At 42.2% G+C, this 12,637-nt stretch overlaps 1 protein-coding gene across 1 annotated transcript in view; it reads left to right on the plus strand.

The window, feature by feature from the left end:
• The first annotated feature begins 19 nt into the window (after window positions 1-19).
• MYH11 (myosin heavy chain 11) overlaps window positions 20-12,637 on the plus strand; it is a 101,206-nt gene continuing 88,588 nt past the window's right edge. The window contains exon 1 of the mRNA XM_026650635.1: window positions 20-78. The gene's annotated coding sequence lies outside the window, so the exon portion shown is untranslated. The remainder of the gene's footprint in view (window positions 79-12,637) is intronic.

A 12,637-nucleotide genomic window follows, 5' to 3' on the forward strand; every position in this document is an offset into this window, starting at 1 on the left:
GATTTGGACTGTTCCAGCTGTTAGCTGTACAGGTTCCAGACTCTCCAATTCACTCTCTGCTTCCCTACTTGGATATCTGTAAGTACTACTGTGACTGAGGACTCTCCTGCCGGGGAAGGGGACTAGGAGTGAACAGATGTTTCTAACATAGTTACTTTAGCAATCTAAGTTATCGTGTACCTTTGCAAAAGCAATTTATTTGTGAATTACTTTCAGGTTACAAACACTTGCTGCTTAGGGTTACCAGATAGCAACTGTGAAAAAACAGGACAGGAGGTAGGGGGTAACAGGCGCTTATATAAGAAATAGTCCCAAAAAACAGGACTGTCCCTTTAAAAACAGGACATCTGGTCACCCTATTGCTGCTTTACTTAAACTGTATTGTGACAGACCTACAAAACATGCTTGTTTGGCTTACACCTGATTTGCATATTGCAAACAGAGCATTCAGTTTAAAATTCACTGAAAGATCATAAAATTCAACTCAAAATCTCCAAGTGGTGTGAGAAATTCATAATTTGTTTTATATCACTGCCATAGCTGCATCTGTTTATATAGAGATGTAGAGAAACAAATACCCAGTAGATGTTGTGTCTAATATAATAATGCTTTGCAATTCTATAGCACCTTTTCCAGACAATGACAGGCACAAGCACTAATTAACTTTATATGTGTATCCAGTAAAGATGCTCTAGTAAAAGCAGTGGTAGTTTAGCAGCAGGTTTTCTGTATATGTTTTCAATACTAATATATAAAATAACTTAGTTTTAATATTTAATTGATTACAATATAAATGTATTTGATTAAAATATAATTAGCTTTGCTAATTTTTTGTTTAAATGCACAGCAAAAAAAAACTTTTAAAATACAAAAGAAAAGTATCACCTTTATTATTACATAAATAACAGATTTTCTTGTTAGGAATAAAGAGATTGCACTGCTAAATCAGATTTCTTCACTGTTAGTGAGATGCACTTGTTCATATAGTTTATATGCATAGATCTGACGATTTTTTTTTTCCTTGAGAGGAAGAAACTAAGCAATAAACTCAAGTTTGTAATAAAAGTGATGTGAATAAAGAAAAAGGTCAGTAGATGGCAGTATATAAAGCATCATTGGTATCCCAGAAGAAAAAAAATCTCACTGACTTTTTATATTAGCATTTTTTTTAATTAATCAGAATATGACCCTTCCAACCTGGGATAGAAAAGTCAGTAAACCTGATTTGTTATTTCATTGTTAGATATCTTGTAAGATATTTTTATTGCAAAAAAATGTTCATAATTTTTATGTTAAAATAAATCAAATTGTATCTTATTCAAAAGTTTCCATTAGCTATCAACTCCTAAGAATGTACTTTGTAAAGGGTTGATATTCTGAACTACTAGTAGTCAACATCACTTTTAAACCTCAACCACTGAAACCAAAAGTATGAACTACTGGAATATTAACTACTGGAAAGCTAAAAGCTTGATTGAGTGGTAGTTTTAATTTAGTGCATGTTGCTGCTCTGGCTGTATTCACTTGGATGTAAACAATGATTTTTATTATCACATTTGCAATGGACATGTTATTCCCTAAAAGGTATTTGTTTTGAATTTGTTATCATTACATTTTTGTGGAACAGTTAGTATTGAGAAGAACATGACCATATATGGTAGCATCATGCATGGATGTATGCAGTGGATCCAGAGCTCTTTACAAATTACTATGACTTATTAGTTGTGTATCTGTTGGCTTTTCTTTTAAACCTGTTCATATAATAAGGCATGAGGGAAAGCTTCTCTAGACCTTGTCATTCACTGTTGTAATTAAAAGATGGCTCAGTACATGCTGCTTATATTCTAGTGAACAAACATCCATATTCCAGAGTATATTGAGGCAAATCACTTCTGCGGACAGTGGAGTTAAATTGGGCAGGAAACTGGTCTATTATCTTTTTTTCTACAGTTCATAATGTTGTAATAACCTGAGATAAAGCAATCATTCTGATTTCTTTGAAATCTTTAACTAGCTGTCAGTTACACAATCAGAGTTATGTAATAACTTGAATTATGAGAGACTGGAAAGTCTGCCAAGCAATCAAAGTAATTCAAATAAAAATAGTAAAGCTAAGTTTTTCAGTACTGACAATTTCCTTAAATGGAGAGTTTAGAAGAGAGAGCCATTTGAAACAGTTAAAATACTAGCGCTTTAAACCAGCTCAAGAGAAGTTAAAGCTATTAATAAATTAACACTTTCTATCTTCAAGTGTTGAACAATGTTAACTAATTAACATACATATTAATATCCTCGTTGTTTAGGTGGGAAATGGACATTCAGAGATTGTGTCTCATAGGAGAAGTCTGAGAGTCAATATTAGAACTCGGGAGTTCCTGGTTCCCAGTCCCACACTCATAGTACACTACTGTTGATTGCTTCAAAAAATTGGATATATCGAGGCTAGTGAATTTCACATATTGGGGGGTTGACAACAAAGCAGCATGGCACCTCATGTTCGATTTTACTGACATCAAAGTGTCACCTGCATTCTGAGTGTGATAATAGCCACCTAAACCTCCTCCAGTCAGAAAACAACAAACTATTATGCTTGTGCCAGTGCTTTAATTGATGCCAGGCATGGGCTGTCAAGTGCAGCTCCAGAGCCATGGAATTCCTTTTAAGAATATTATTTATGTTCAGATCTGTTTGGGGGTTAGGGGGTGGAAATACTTTCCCACTCCCCTAGCTCCCCGCTCAGAAAAAAAAAGAGATAAGAAAGATCTTTCTAAGGAGTTATCATAGCACAAAAAATTATGAATTTGGGCCAAACAGCTGGTTACTTGCTGTGTTCTCTGCTCTGATACTCCTTCTGAGGACAGGACTTGTTTGTGGAAGTCATATTGTGCAAGTGCTGATGGGCAGCCACTATTCTAACAAATATTTCCCCTAAGCCTGTGATAAGCCTTTTATACTGGGAGGCATGTGCTGTAGAAAAGGGGGGTGAGGAGTAATTGCTTTCCCACTTAAACAAAAAAGAGTCTCTCTTAGCTAGGACCAGGGAGGCAACACCATTTGATCGACAAAGTTTTAATTAATTGCACTTCCTGGAAATGTTTATACTTTTCTCCAAGAACAATATGCACTATGTATATTTATTGTAAAGCACAGTGGTCAAATTCTGTCCTTTGAAATGAGGTGCGGAAGGGCAATAAAGACCATCTAGAAATGATCTTGGGTTGGGAAGAAAGAATGAAGAATATCCTTTCCTGAGAACATAGGGGTGCATGTGCATGTGTGTTTGTGTACAAATATATATTCTTCCCACCTTTACACTGCTGATTGGTGCATTCTGAAGGCAAAAAATTCACACTTCAAAAAAGTTTTGTGAGCTACAGAGATGTCATCTCTAGCAGGGCTGATTGAGCAGCAGCCAGAATGGGAAGATTCCATCTCAACCTGGGCAACTGCCTCAGTTCTCCCTTCTGTTTGATGTGGGGATTTCTAAAAGGGCCCTGCAGCACATCACTATGTATAAATGTACATATAATGTTGTGGCAAGACCAATGTTCAAATATAAAAGTTTGATTTGTTTTAGCACCCAATTGCAGGGATGGATTAAAGCAGGATCTATGGGGCCAAGCCTTGGGGTCATAGGGTGCTTGAAACGAGCAGTGGGTCTCGCTAGGAGAATCAAGTGGCAGCACACAGCTGATGGCTGACTATTGGCTGCCTGCTTGGGTGGACTGGTTGCCTTACACAGGTGGGAGATCAAGTGCTCATGAATGGGAGGAAGAAAAGAAACCACCTGGAGGAGGAGGGGGGATTAAAAAGTGTCTTTTGAGGAGGGAGAAATGTAGGTTAATTTGAGTTCTATTTATCCATAATCTACCTTCCTATAAATTTGACACATAAAGGGTGCAATGAGAAAGCTTAACATGAGCAGCCTTAGACAAGTGCTCCTGACTGTAGACCAAATCCTACTCTTGGATACATACATGCACCTCCCATTGAATTCAATGCATTCTGCACTGACTGAAGCTTCTGGGTTCTTTTCAGGGCTATGCTCATGCAGAGTGGAGTTTGGCTTTCTTGTGTAACAACTCAAAGTAGTCATTAACTTCATGCCAAAACTCTTCCAGAATCAATAGCAACAATCAGCTCACATATGAAAAGTATCAGAAGAGACAGGAGAACATAGTTCAGTAGGATAGATCTCTTTCTCTGTATCATTCTGTGCTGCATGTAAGACGCTTGTGACTTCTGTCAACACTTGTTTTTAGGCACAGTAACGAAGGGAGAAGTGAACTTTTTCTTAATCTTTGAGTGACAAAGCAGTGGAAAAATCCTTAGGCCATTATCTAATCAGTGACCAAGTTTCCACCAGATTAGGACTCTTAACAATCATATTAGCGTTTTTAGAATTTGGCGGAATTTTGTAAAGAATGATCATAGGATAACTTGGAAGGTTGATTTTCACTGTCATCCATAGGCCCTTACCAAGAAGCAATATTTGACACTACAACCCCCCCAGTGTTCAATTGGGTCTAAATCTTTGTCCTAGTGAAGTAAATGTCAAAGCTCTTATTGACTTCACTGGGACAAGGATTTGGTCCTTTAGAGAACACCATTTCCATGTGTTGTTTTACCAGCCCTTTCAGAATAAGTGAGCATTTTCTGCTTTCATCTGTACAGAGGTCAAATCTCTCTCTCTTGCAGTTCTCTCTTAAGAATTTCATGAGTCTTAAGGATCATATCCTGCAAGGCTTTTGCACATGGACCCCTTGCAGAAAGCACTGACTACAATAAGAGTTCTGCATGATGAAAGCTGGCAGCAGTCAGCCCCCTATGTGAATAAATAGACTAAAACTGTTATGCCTCTTTGTGGGTTCAGCTGGTGCCAAGATGCAATGGGTGAATTTTCCATCTTTCATTCTTCTGACAATGCTAGTGTCAGTAAAACGAAGACATTTAGAGGAAAGTCATTTAGTGGAGTTTGAGATTTCCAAAGGAGTCTAAAGAAGTTAGGTGCCCAACTTCCATTGAATTTTAATTAGACTTGATCATCCAACTCCCTTCAGCTCCTCTAAAAATCCCAGTCTTTCTTTAAGGTGTATGATTCATGTTACTCCCAGAGATCCATGTGACACTTAATATATGGAGATATACCTGTCTCATAGAACTGGAAGGGACCCCGAAAGGATACTAAAGTGTATGTCCGCTTTGCCAGATAGAAAATTGTTGTGCGAGTATGTTCACACTGACTCAAGTCTCCTTCCAGGTGAGGACTGTTTTGGTTAGCTGTGTGTAGTCACACTGGCTGACTGTCGTGGTCCATAGCATTCTGGTCTTTGAACTCCCTCAAGATTAACTTTTTGTTTGATGCTGTGAATATTCAATTCATTCTCACCAGGGAAAGGCCTACCTTTTGTCTCTGGGCTATTTTCTTCCCTTTCTCCCATTTTTCCTCCCTGCCTTTTCCTCCTCAGATTTGCTGCCTCTCTTTCCCCAATTCTTCTTCCTGCAGAACCGGGCAACTGACCAGTCACATATTCTCTTCCCTGCTTTAGTGCCTTTGCTACCATCACTTTAACTCCTCCTTGTCTTCCTTGCTGCAGCAGCAAGGAACCCAACTGGGGACCTCTTTTCTGACCTGTTGGAGCAGGAAAAAAAACCAAACAGCCACCTTTTCACCCCGCTCTGGAGTGTGTGTGGTGGGCTAGGGGAGACAGCTTACAATCTGTGCCTGCCATCCCCAGCTCAGCCACTTGCTGACATCTTGTGGGCAGGTGATCAGCCAGAGTACTGGAAGAAGCTGCTGGTTGGGAGTAAGCAAAGTAGCTACAACTTTCAGCTGAGGAAAAGAGCTGTACTGCAGCTGCTTTATCCGAGTGCCATCAAAGTTGGGTACAGGATGCTGGTACAGCATCCCTGCTTATACCAGCCCTGTTTGAGTACCACATTAGATAAGGCCTGAAGTGCCAAGACTGGTTTCAGGCTTGTTACATTTTTACTGTCCCCTTCTTGTGCGCATATCTATCCTTGGACAGATGATCTGTCACTATCTAAATAGTGTGGAAAGAGTAAATTAAGCTGGCTTCATCAGTTATGGATCTCAGAGTTAGTCTGAGTCTGCTGCTAAACTCTTAACTTTCTTTTCTTTTTTTTTTCTCTTGACCTTTTTCTTAATCTAGCTCTTCCTTGAGTGCAACAGAATTAAAATGGTTTGAAGTAGTGTTTGGCAATCGTTTGTTTCCATCCTTTTTTGGAATGCAGCCTGGGAACTTGTTCTTTCGCTAATTATTTCATTATTACATTGGCACTTCAGTATGCACCCAGAAAATATTTAGATAACAAGAAATCTTGTTCGTCTCTCATCTCTGTTAGCTCTGTATTGAACAAGAAACAGGGATGTGGCAGGCTTTTGCTAGTCATTTTAAAGCAGTGCACTGAAAATCTGAATTATAGACACTAATTATGCATTATTTTTCTGTCTGATCTTTTGTGTAAAACCTCCAAAAAGAGAAATAAAAGTGATAAACCTATGATCATGTCATTTTAGTGTCATCAAAGCTTTCAGTTTCCCTAGATGATTTCAGACACAGTAATCCAAAATGACAATGATCTTGCCCCTAAAAAGTGTCTCTCAGCCAAATCAGTCCTATAACGCTTCACCAATTTTCCTGCTTGACTGAGCAAATATAACTGGTTAGGAGGAGCAGTATTATGTGTAATGGTAATACACTCCCCTTCTTCCTGTACCTCAGTCAACTTCTCTGCAGAAGCACAGTGAAGAGCTCAGTCTTTTCAGGACTTTAACAAATAATAAAACTGCAGAGAGAGTGCAATACAATTTCATACTATAACATTTAATATAGAAAGACATTTGCCACCAGCATTAGGAATACCTATGAAAACTTTTCCTAAAGAGCTATTTTGTTGTATCTCTACTGGGTTTTCGCAAACAGATTTCACCAATTGGTTGCTGTTATATAAGTTTCAGTGCAAGGAATACCTTAGCACCTACACATGCACACTCCCCTCCAAGCTTTTCACAGACATGACTTTTCAGTCTCTGCAGTGTGGCATCAGAAGTGCATATGTATCACCTAGGCTCCTCAGAGCCAGAAGAGACTGGCAGCTCCAAACTCCTTAATCTCCTCAGCAAAGTAGTCTGAACAACCTCATAGCCAGTAGCAATTCTAGTCCTGAAGTCAATAGTTGGCGTCTCCTTGGCTTCCAGCAAGATAGGGAATTTGGATCCAAAATGGCACAGGGTCTGGAACACAGGAGACGCATCATAGTCCTGCATTGTTCAGCTACTGAGTCCCCAAGAGTGTCACCACGTCCCCCCAATCTTTTCCCCACTGAGCTCTGATTGGCTCAGCTCTCAGATGGTGAATATGTGGTACCTGTGCGACTGCTTGCCTTGAATGGAAGCCTTCTGCATTGTTTCAGAGACAGCTACTGAGCATGCCCAATAACTACCACACCTCTTCCTCTAAATGCCTCTGTGCCCTTCTAACTGACAGTATGTCTTCACAGCAAAAGCTGTGAATAGTTAGGCTATCTAAACCAGCTTGAATCCAGGCAGCACAGGTAGCAATATTGGACCCTGGGCATGTACTTGACTCATAACTTCATCCTAGTTCAGTTTATGAAAAGGTCCAGCTAAGCATTACTTTGTGACCCCATTATCCACAGAGAGCTCACAATTCAAAGTGACAAGTGGCCTAAATAAGCATTGTCCCTAGCTTATATATTTTCTTCCTCTGACTCCCCATATTCTCATTATTTCTTGTGTGGTGCCCATCACCATTGTATTTAGGTCTATTTTTACATGGTTTAGAATTATTAATACCAATCAATATTTTCAACAAAGAGAGAATTCAGGCCTGGTCTACACTACAAAGTTAGGTCAATATAAGCCACCATAAGCCAATATAAGTTGACTTAGTTTGCATATGTCTACACTTAAATTTGTCTCCCACCGACATAAGTGTCCTGTTACAGCAACACAGTAAAACTGCCTCCCCAAGTGACATTGAGCCTGGGTCAATGTACTGAGATCAATGCAGCGCAAGTATGGATACTGTGTTACTTATATGAACCCTAGCAGTCCTACAGCAGCTGTCTCACAATGCCTGACAGTAAAAGATCCGATCACAATTGTGAACTCCACTGCTCAGGGGTCACAGAGACCAGAAGACAGCCGCCTCCTCCCCCCTTAAAGTCACGGATATTTTTAAATGTCTTTTCCTGATTGCCCAGCTTGGCAAGACACCCAGCTACTCTCCTTTGTTGTGTGCAACTGCCCAGCTGACATGCCGGCTACATGCTCCTCACGTGCTCCGGTTTGGGGTAGACAGGAGATATTGGATTTCCTTGGCTTGTGGGGAGAAGAGACTGTGCAAGCACAACTACAGACCAGCAGTAGAAACATGAACATCTATGAGCAGATTGCACAGCAGATGCAGGAGAAGAGGTATGACAGGGACCAGCAGCAGTGCCATGTGAAAGCAAAGGAACCGGATCAGGTATACCAGAAGGCGGGGGAGAGGCGAACAGTTAAACTGGGGCCAGGCCACAGACCTGCCACTGACAAAGAGCTGCATGCCATACTTGGCAGAGATTGCACCACCACCACCCCACAGACCACCCTGAATACCTCCAAGGAGCCCAAGTCACAGGCCCCTGGCGGGAGCAGCGAGGATAAGGAGTAGGTGGAGGAGGAAGAAGCAGAGGATGGGGGACATGCGACCAGGGGGTCCTATTAGACTCCACTATAGTCCAGTCAGTCCCAGCCGTTGAGCATGGGCGAGCCCAATGCATGGGAAGGTATCTCAGGTAAGAGTGTAATTGTATTTCCCATTACAATGATGTACAGATGGCACCCCCAACTTAACAGGACACAGTTACTGACTTTTCATTAATTTACTCCTGCCAGAAGAGGTAACGGTACAACAAAGAGAGGTAGTGTTGTTACCTGCTTTTCATTCCCCTGTAGAATTGGGCAATGGAAGGGGAGCATGTGGAGCAGTTTGTTTATGTGCACAGGAGTGTCCACTGAATTCTTCTCAGAGGAACTTCCAGGGAGGTACTCTGCAGTCCTCGCCTGAAGGGATGGCAGCCTTATTTCTTCTCCGCAGACTTTCCCACTCCAGTCAGCGATAACTTCAGCTGGAACCCTTACAGTACACAAGCTAGCAGCATCTGGGCCTGTGCAGCTTCAGGACACCAGCAGCCACTGTGCTTTTGTCACCCCGAGGAGTGAGATGTCAGCTAAAATCACCACCGCCTGTGGAAATGGTGCCAGTATTCAGTGCCATTGCCCTATACTCATCGTTTCAGGGAAGTGAGCAAATCCTCATTTCCCTCACCCCTGGCTGGCCATACTCAGCATGTCTGGTGCTGTGAGTGGAGCCATGCACAAGCACTCCGAAGCAGAAGTGTCAATAAGCAGGTCTTGTTTAAAACTTTAGGGGAGCAAGGGAAGGGAGTTCTGAATCTTACCTTGGCATCTTAACTTTCATGTTCTGTTGTGACTATGTCGACAATGGTACCTCTGCGTCTTTTATCTGTAGCTGCTGCCATTGCAGACTTGAGGGGTTCCCCCTCCACATGCGTGGAACACCTGAGGCAGAGAAGAAGGAGAAAGACGACGACTTGGGATGACATGTTCAATGAGATCTTGCAAACCAGTGCTGCACCAGTCCATAAGCAAAGGGTCCGGAGGGGGAACATTGCAGACAGCCTGGAGAAGGAAAGAGTGGACAGGAGAAAGGCCCAGGAGCCCCACCAGGAAAAGGAGAGGGAAGTGCACCAGGACATAATGGGGCTTCTCTATGCTGCGGACTCTTGTGGACCTACAGGTTCAACAATCCCAGGCTCACCTCCCTTTGCAGTCCACGGAGAACTCCATTACAGCACCTCCCTACTCACCTCCAAACATTCCACCTGGAATCAGGGTCCCCATCCCTACCCCACCACTCCATCCTGGGCAACATTAAGACAACCACAGCTTCACATACCCTGACCTGGGAAAGCCACAGTTGCTGTATGTGTAGGTAAAATGGATAAAAATGTTCTTTCCCCTTGTAAAGTTCTGTTCTATTAATTTATTTTTTTTAAATGTATTTGCTTTTCAATTGCACAGATTTTTCTTTGCACTGATTTTGTTACTGAATAAAATTCTATTATTTGGAAAATCATTCATCTTTATTAGTTCACGACATGTGCAGCAGGGTGCCTAGCAGTTCTGAAAGCACCCAATTGTTACTGTACAGTGTGACACAACTCATAGGATAAGTGACGAACAGTGTAATAATCAAAAACATACAGCAAGCACCGCAAAATTAATAGGGGCATCGGCAGTGATAGATTCATAGATGTACACCAAGCACCACACAATTCCTAACTAGCCCCAAAACAGCAGGGCCAGGGAGAGCACAGTACACAATGCCTTACTTTGACTCATTGTTAAACTGCTCTTTCAAATCCTCCCTGAGCCAGATAGCTCCACGTTGAGCTCTTCTACTAGCCCTTGTGTCTAGCTGTTCAAACTCAGCAGCCAGCCACTCCACCCCAGCAGCAACTTTCCCCCCCTTGGCTTTACAGATGTTATGCAGGACACAGCAGGCAGCTATACCCATTGGGATGTTTTTTCACTGAGATCCAATCTTATGAGTAAACGCCAGCATCCCTTCAATCAAGAAAATGTGCATTCAACTGTCATTCTGCACCTGCTGAGCTGGTAGTAGAATTCTTCCTTGGTACTGTCGAGGGGGCCGGTGTATGGCTAGATGAGCCAGGGGAACAAGGGGTAGGCCGGGTCCCCCAAGATCATTATTGGTTTTTCAACACCACCAGTGCTAATCTGCTAGCTGGGAAAAAAAGTCCCTGCTTACAGCCTTGTGAATAGTCCTGTGTTCTTAAAGATGCGAGCATCATGCAACTTCCCTGACCAGCCAACACTGATATCGGTGAATTATTTCTGGTGATCCACCAATCCTTGCATAACCATAGAAAAGTAGCCCTTTCTGTTGATGTACTTTGTAGCAAGGTACCCTGGTGCCAAAATAGGGATATGCTCCATCTATTGCTCCACCCCATTTCAGGAACCTCATTGCTGCAAATCCATTAACGATGGTGTGCATATTGCTGGGACTCACAGATCTGCGTGGCAGGAGACAATTAACGGCCCTGCACACTTGCATGACAATGGCCCCCTCGAGTGGATTTTCCAACTCTAAAATAATTTCACACTGACAGGTAGCAATCCAGCATTGCAAGTTGCCAGAGCACTGTCACCACTCACTTCTCCACTGTCAGTGCAGCTCTCATTTTGGTCTCTCTGCACTGGAGGGCTGAAGCAAGCTCAGCACACAGATCTAGGAATGTGGCCTTGTCCAACTGAAAGTTCTGCAGCCACTGCTCATCATCACAAGCCTCTATTATGATGCAATTCCACCACTCAGTGCTCATTTATCGGACCCAGAAGCTGCACTCCACCATCTGTAGCTGCTCTGTGACCACCACCAACAACCTTGAACTGGTTCTCACTGTGTCCCACAGCAGTCTGTTCTCCAAGAAATCATCACGTTTCTCATTGCTTTGATTCTTCTCCTGGCTCTGTAAATACCAGAAGATCATGCATCCTGTGCTTTCAGAGCTTATGACAATAGTACAGAGCTGTGCAAGTTCCCAGCTTCTGTTAGAGATGGTGGATTGCAAGGGTTTGTGGGATTTTTTTTTTAAAAGGTGCAACAATTATGGGATTATAGATGACATGGGATGAAGACAGTTGCATGCTGGGAAGTTGTCCCTTTGCTCCCAGTCATCCCTGGATTGTATTACCAAAACTTCCCAAAAGACCGTGCACTGGATGGTGGTGGGTTGCACACTGGGATACTTTCCCATCATGCACCTCACTGTGCACTGACACAAGAACTCCTGGTGAGTATGCCCAGCGTCAATGTAAGAAGCCAGGTCTGATGCACACAAGTGATATAACAACTATGGTGGCTTTATGCCGATGTAACTTGCATCGACCAAAGTTTGTAGTGTAGACATGGCCTCATACTGCATGCCTGGCCCCTCTGCCTCTCAATCTCCCCATAATTATTCCCCTCTCTCTACTCCCACCCAACACACACACAACACTAAGTTATATAGCCTTAAGGAACAGAAGTGGTCAGACCTAGCAAATAGATTAAATGCTAAGGAACCTGAAGTTCTTGAACTGCCTGGACCGAAAGGTTAATTTTAGACTGCTCCGTAAAGGCCTGAGCCAAAGACTATTGAAGTCAATGAAATGATTCCCACTGGTTTCAATGAACTTTGGATGAGACCCTAAAAATGGCCAGGTTAATGCTAAAATAGATGATTGTATGCAGTGTTGTAGCCGTGACGGTCCCAGGATATTAGAGAAAGGTGGGTGAGGTAATATCTTTTATTGGGCCAAATGATTGGCAGGAGTGAACTCCAGAGGCAGTGACCTTCTAGTGAGAATGCTTAGTGCTAGAAGCAAGAAGGTACACAAGGTCAAACACTGCTGCGCTACAATGACATGAGTGGTTCCTATCTACAATGTATCTTTCAGTCAAACTGATCCAGAATACAACAATGTATGTTGTTGCAAGCTTTCCTATGTATGTGT

Source organism: Terrapene carolina, unplaced genomic scaffold (assembly GCF_002925995.2).
Source record: "Terrapene carolina triunguis isolate 2854851 unplaced genomic scaffold, T_m_triunguis-2.0 Scaffold93, whole genome shotgun sequence".
Classification (NCBI taxonomy): Eukaryota; Metazoa; Chordata; order Testudines; family Emydidae; genus Terrapene; species Terrapene triunguis.